Below are 7,002 nucleotides of genomic sequence, written 5' to 3'. Positions count from 1 at the left end.
GGGAATCTAAGGTCAACCTAAGTTGCTTATTGCTTAGCCCTGGGTCGGCCCTCCTCATACAAATGCCCCAGCTGATGCTCAGGGCTCTTTAGTTCTCTGGCTTCGTGGCAAGATGAGTAATCCTTTCACCTGACGGAGTTGACTCCAAACCCTCTCCAAGGACTTAGCTAAAAGAGTTAATTTAAAGGTATCTATTTGGACATGACATCTGTGACTCTAGCTCTCTTAAAGCGGAGCGCGGCACCCCTCAGCCCATCCTAAACAACTCATAATGACTCACCTCTTTTACCTACGATCCATATTTTAATCTCTCCCATGGGAAGGGTTTCTGTTACATCTTCACCAAATTATTATGGGAAAATCATGGTCCCCAGAATCAAATGTATATATCTGTGGCAGATTGTATTTTCAAAAGATGACAACAAAAAAACCTCCCACCCTACATGCTTTTCTAAAATCTTACCATTCATAAAGAAATAGACTTTAGTTCCTTTCCCCTTTAAACTTATCGGGCTATGGCTTTTTCATAACCAATAGAATGAAAGTGACACTGAATGACTTTGAGGTTAGGTCATGAAAGACAAGGTGCTTCTGCCTTATTTTCTGGAATACTCATTTTGACACATTCATCTACCACATAAACAGCCCAAACACCCTCAGGCCAATGGCCTGTGCAGAAAGACCCCACAGGGAGGCCCTGCACCTACATGAGGAGAGTGAGATGCCCAACCAGCCCCCAGCTGTTTCAGTTCCAGTCACAGTTTGACTGCAACCCTAAGAATAGCCAACACCAGAACTCTCAGGTAAGTTCTTCGAGAGTTCCTGATCCACAAAAACTGTGAGAGATAAAAAAATGATTGTGTTGTCTTAATACAGTAAGTTCTGGAATGATTTGCTGCAGTATAAATATCTTCTGCCCCTAAAATGCATATACTGAAACCTAATCACCAATGTGTTGGTATTAGGAGGCAGGGCCTTTGGGAGGTGATCGGATCATGGGGCCAGAGACCTCATGAATGGGATTAGTGATCTTATAAAAGAGACCCCAGAGAGCTAGCTAACCCCTTCCAACACGTGAGGACACAGATGGTACCATCTATAAGGAAGTGGGCTCTCACCAGACACTCAATCTGCCAGCACCTTGATTTTAGACTTCTCAGCCTTCAGAATTGTAGGAAATATTTGTTGTTTATGAGCCACCCTGTGTATGGTATTTTTTTGCAGCCTGAGTGAACTGAGACAGCTAACTATAACAATACCTGTGTTAGTTGTCTTGGGCTATTATAACAAAATACCACATATTGACTGTTTTAAATAACAAAAATCTATTTTCTTATAGTTCTGGAAGCTAGAAGTGCAAGATCAAGGTGAGGGCCAATTCAATTTTTGGTCAGAGCTCTCTTCCTGGCTTGCAGACAGCTTCCCTCTTGTTTGTCCCACATGACCATTACTTTGTTCATGCATGTAGATGGGGGTGAGGCAGAGAGAGAGAAAGAGAGAGAGAGAGAAAGGGCACTCTCTGCTGTCTCTTCTCATAAGGATATTATTCGTATCAGATCGGGGCCCCACCCTTATGACCTCATTTAATCTTAATTACTTGCATAGAGACCCCACCTCCAAATACAGCCATATTGGGGGTTAGGGCTTCACCATATAAATTTTGGGAGGACACATTCAGTCTATAATAATGACTGAATTCAAATTACAACTCTACCATGGTAAAATTTACTTAAACTGAACAATTTACTTAACTTCTTTGAGCCTCAATTTTCTTTTATGTAAACATAGAAATAATAATCCAATTTCATCAGATTCTTTTGAGAGCTAAATGAGAACGAGTATGTGAATATTTTATTCATTTCTGGAGAGTGGGGATGACAATCTGCAGGCCTTGTTAGTTAGCCATCCCCAATGCCTTCTGGTCTCTGAATAGACAGGTGCCCTGAGATGTCCTATCATGGACAAAGTAAGCTCCTGCTTCTGTTGGGCTAACTGGTGGCCAGCACGTAGTTTAAGAATCATCAATTCACTTAAAAATATAACAATACCACTAAGAGCTTGGTGTTGAAAGAAAATATGAATAAACTATGGTTCTGTGCTCAAGGAACTCCCACTCTGATGGGGGCAGGCAGACCTGGTAACAAGTATTTATACTGCAGTTTGACAAGTGATTAATGAAAAGTCCTATCTATGGGAGAGCTCAGTGACTCTTGTCACTTATCATAGTTAATATTCACCAGAGTCAGGGAAACTAACACTCAGAGAGAGCAAGCGACATTTTTGCCCCAAATCACGCAGCTTACAAGTAGCCAACACAGAATCTGATTCCATATGATCATATCCCAATCCCAATGTTTTAATATAACATGACAGAAGGAGGTCACCTGCTCCTTTAGCATCCAAGAGCAGGGCTTATGTGAAATGGGGGTACCAGCACCTACACCTGAGCTGCTATGTGTTAGAACCACAGTAATCTTTAAGATTTGCAGCAATGAAGAAAAAAGTCTGGAAAGATACTTTCCAGGTTGTTAATATGGGAGTACAGAGCACAACATATATGGAGAGAAAGGAAGGAAAGAAGAGTCAAAAGAAAACAAGTAAAAAATAAAAAGAGACAAAAGTCATTCTACAGAAAAACCCAGCTTGTGTTTTAGCATCCTAGTTAATTAAAATTATATACATTTGTACATGCACACACAAAGAGGTAAATGAAAGAATGATCACCAAAATATTAATGATGGTTATCTCAGAGTAGGATTACAGATATAATTATTTTTTTCTTTGTTTCTTACATTTATGTATTGTTGGATGTATTCTATAGTAAGGTTTTTTTCAGTAAATGAGAAATCTAACAATAAAATAAATAAAACTGCTTTTAAAAAGAGTCTTGGTTCTTTTTATTAAAAATAGTGATTTATTCACAGTACCTAGTGATCAGTAGCATAATTGATTGGACTTTTGTTTTTCTTGTTGTTTTTGTTTTGTAAACAAATACAGAAAAATAAGCATTATAACAACCAAACAGTTTTGCTTGTTATAGCAATTTTAGAGATACTTCAAGTACTTTATATATATATATATGTAAGAGGCTATCTCTGAAAAATAACATTTACCTTCCTATGGAATAATTTCACACTCTCAGATTTTAAGCCAGAAAAACAAGAGTCACGCTGGTAAGGCAATCTGTAGATACTGCCTGTTGTCACAATTACAATTAGTATACTTTAAAATTATAAAACGGTCTTCCAAAGGGAGAAAGAGTGTTCTTAAAAAAGATGGCTGGGGCCCCCAGAGTAAATCCTTGCCCAAAGGGGCTGCCCTACTATCTGCAGGATTAAAATGGTCAAGACAAATTGAAAGCTAGGAAAAGAAATACCTTTACCTTCAGTGTATTTGCCTGATTCAAGTGGTTATCTCCAAAGTAAATAGAAAGTATAGATAAGATTTCTAAGAACTAAATGGTATTTGGCTTTGGTTCTAAAGTGAGAGAGTAAAACACCTATGGTTAATTATCAATCTCAAATGACAACTTTATGTGAGGTTTCTATTCTAGGTATAATAGACTGATTCTTTAAAGTTGACTTATTCATGTTTGTCATTTAGAATCTTAAAAATTTTTGATAAGTTCCTCTACACGAGAAGGAATTCACATATGATCAACACAGTTCTAACTTAATAAGATGGGTCCTCACACCCATCTTGAATTATTTGAGGAAGTATTACCATTGAAAGTGATCTTTTTCCTGAAAAAGTCATGTTACAAAATGGCACAAGACAATAGAAATTTTCTCTAATTTTCCCCACAAATACAAGATGGGAAGATTACAATATATTTTGTGAGTAAAACATGTTTATTTCTCAAAACTGTATTTTCAGTTACTTTGCAAACTACAGTTTTTAAAGGATGAGAACCAAATTTAAATTAAGAAGTGATCATTTCTGTAAGAGAATGAATACGTATGGTAAATTTTGGTTGGCGTTTAAACAATTTTCATAGGAAGTTGTTTACAAGTGGAGAAACCAAGGCACAGAAACTTAACCAAGCTCAGTTTCAAGGCTGAGTTTAATAGTACAGGTAGAAATAGAGTCTAGGACTCTGATTCCCAGGTTAGAGGGTAATGGGTTATATCTTCCCAAAGGAGAAAAATAAAATTTCCTTATTTCTTTTGGTGGGTAATATTAATAAATAATTTTTAAAATATATAATATGAATTTTCTTGAAAATCTTTGGCATTTGTGAGAGTCTTTGTAAGCTGAGGTTTTTAGATATTTTTCTCCCCAAATATAAAAAGGCAGGGGAGCTAGCTTTTAAGTTAAACGTAAAAGATTAATCTTGATTTCAAAATGACCTGAGTTCATTCTATGTGATTATATAAATCAGTTGTACAGCTTATGAGTCCTCTGAAACAGAGGCTGCTGTATCTCACAGAGTTCACACACAGGCTTTGCAGTGATACTTATATGACCAGAACTTATTCCACACTTACGTGAAGTACAAAATTAAGTAAGATGTCTCAGTCTAATTTTTCATAAGCCTGACTGTTTGAAGAAGTCAAACTTATTACAGTGGGAAGATTAACTCATATATTGCATGGTACTAAGTTAGCCCCAAATACAAGTATTTATAATATTCATCCCATAGGGATGTTTCTTTGTACTGGCTGAGATGTGAGCTGTGACATTTATATAGCTCAGATAGGCCTTTTTCCCTGTGTGTATGTTTTTGATCACAAAATCTCTAATCTCATAAATTTGCACATGTAAGAGCTTAGGTAAGTTTATGTAGTCAAAAAGTAATAGTATAGAACATACCATGTAAAAGTAAAAAATAAAATTATTTTCAAGTGTTTTTACTTTTAAAGTGCTCCATGTGCTGCATTAAATCAATTTTCAGATTATAGAAATCCATGATTAACTATGAAAAATAATAGTTTTTAAAGAGATCAGCAATTAAACAGGGATGATTTCTTCAAGTATGAATATATAAACTGAGATGCAAAAATTCTTTAGGCACATTCAAATCCAAATAGTACAAAAAAACCCCACTAAAGTACCCAACAGGGATAGCAGAGTGTTTAGAAGGAATGTCAGAGTGTCAGAGACTAATTTGTAAGGCAACTAGTGGTATGTAAACTCAAAGTGGTTCTGAATGTTTGGGTAACAAATATTTGTTCAACTATATTGGAAAAACGTAAAATATTCTTTATTCAAAAATAAAATAGAAAATAAGTCTGCCCCAATGCTCAGAAGCTGCATCATAAAACTATTTTTTGAGAAATTTCATGCCTAAAAGGTTGCTTGATCCATGTTGTTATTGTGCCAAAATCATCTCCAACGTATGAGTTAATGTGGTCATTTTCCTCCTCTTGCTCTTCTTCATCATAGTCTTCCTCTTCTGCAGCGTCATCATTGTCGTTGTCATCAGCTTCTTTACTTTTCTCTTTGCTTCTTTCTCTTCATTTTCCTCATCTGATTTTTGACCATCACCTCGCTTTTCCAATTCCTCCATTTTTTTCAACACATCTGTAGTGTGAGTGAGCAAAGTGCCTTTGCCTGTATCTTTTGCCTGTTTGTATTTTGGGCCTTTTTTGCATTTTTTCCTTAGCATCAGCTCTCTTGGAAGTCTTCTCCAATCTGCGCTTCATTCTTCTTTGCATACTTTCACGTATCTTTTACAATACCTTTCAATATCTTGTTTTTCTTCGGGTGTTTTCAATAAAACAAGGCATTCTTGTCATTGCTTCTCTCAACTCCTGTTTCAAGGCCAACATGTCATCGTCACATTCTCCTGTTTTCGGTGGCACTGGCTTGCAATCTGTATCAGGAAACAGTGGGGGTGGTTTCAATAGTGCGTCAGGTACCTTTTCACCTCTGCTAAATCCAATGACCTCAATAGTAAAGGTATAAGCAGCTCGTCCTCTCCCCTTATTTCCCACCATCAGAACTAGTTACACTAGAAGAGTGGGCAAATTCTGAAAGACACTGCTCACTTAGTCTCGTGGCTTGGGCAAAACTGTGCAGCCCACGTGCCAGCCAGCAAGGAAGGGGTTCTGGCAGAGGACTCCGCCCTCGGTGCAGCCGGTTCCACCTTGGGAGAAGTGCGCACCTCCCTCCTGACAGGACTTTTGATCAAGCAAAAGAGCACATAGAGCAAATAAGCCGTGTGACGAATGAAAGTGTTGTGGAATGGAATTGGGGAGTGATTCTTACAGCGAGGTGGTATTTACATCTGTAATTTATTTTTCTTTTCTATTTTGGCCTCGACCCTGAAACATATACTAACCAGAGGGAAGAAAATTCAAGTGGATAGAAGCGCTTTCTCTACTTTCATGAAGCTCCCATGAGATTTGGGATCACATCTGTCTTGTTCGCTACTGTATTACCAATGCCTACCTCATTGGCCGTAGTAGTCACTCAATACGTATTTTGTCATAGGATTGTTTATTAGGGTTCCCCAGAGAAACAGAACCAATATACAAAAGGAGATTTATTGTAGGGATTGGTTCACATGGATATGGAGGCTGAGAAGTCCCACAATATGACGTCTGCAGACAGGACAATCAGGAAAGCTGATGATATAATTCAGTCCCAGTACAAAGGCCTGAGTATCTGGGTGCCAATGGTGTTAAGTCTCAGTTTAAATCCAAAAGCCCAAGAACCAGGAGTGCTGGTGTCCAAGAGCAGGAGAAAGTGGATGTCTCAGCTTATGTAAAGAGAGTAAATTTGCCCTACCTTCCTATTTTTGTTCTATTCAGACCTCTATTCAGACCTTCATCAGATTGGATGGTGCCCACCCACATTGATGAGGGTGATCTTCTTTACTCATTCTAATGCTAATCTCATAGCCATACCCAGAAATAATGTTTTACCAGCTATCTGGGCACCCCTTAGCCTAGTCAAGGGGTGGTTCATTAAAATGTACTATCACAAGTTGTAAAATGTAACTCATGTTAAAACTCCGATGCACAGAGAAATGGCAAATTAATTATTTAATATAGAGTT

General features: G+C 37.6%; 1 pseudogene; it reads right to left on the bottom strand.

Moving 5' to 3' along the window:
• Window positions 1-5,286: 5,286 nt before the first annotated feature.
• LOC105826339 lies at window positions 5,287-5,939 on the bottom strand (annotated as a pseudogene).
• Between the last annotated feature and the right edge of the window lie 1,063 nt (window positions 5,940-7,002).

The sequence above is a fragment of the Propithecus coquereli genome, unplaced genomic scaffold (genome assembly GCF_000956105.1).
Source record: "Propithecus coquereli isolate 6110/MARCELLA unplaced genomic scaffold, Pcoq_1.0 Scaffold88, whole genome shotgun sequence".
Lineage (NCBI taxonomy): Eukaryota > Metazoa > Chordata > Mammalia > Primates > Indriidae > Propithecus > Propithecus coquereli.
This window is presented reverse-complemented; position numbering and strand designations above follow the sequence as displayed.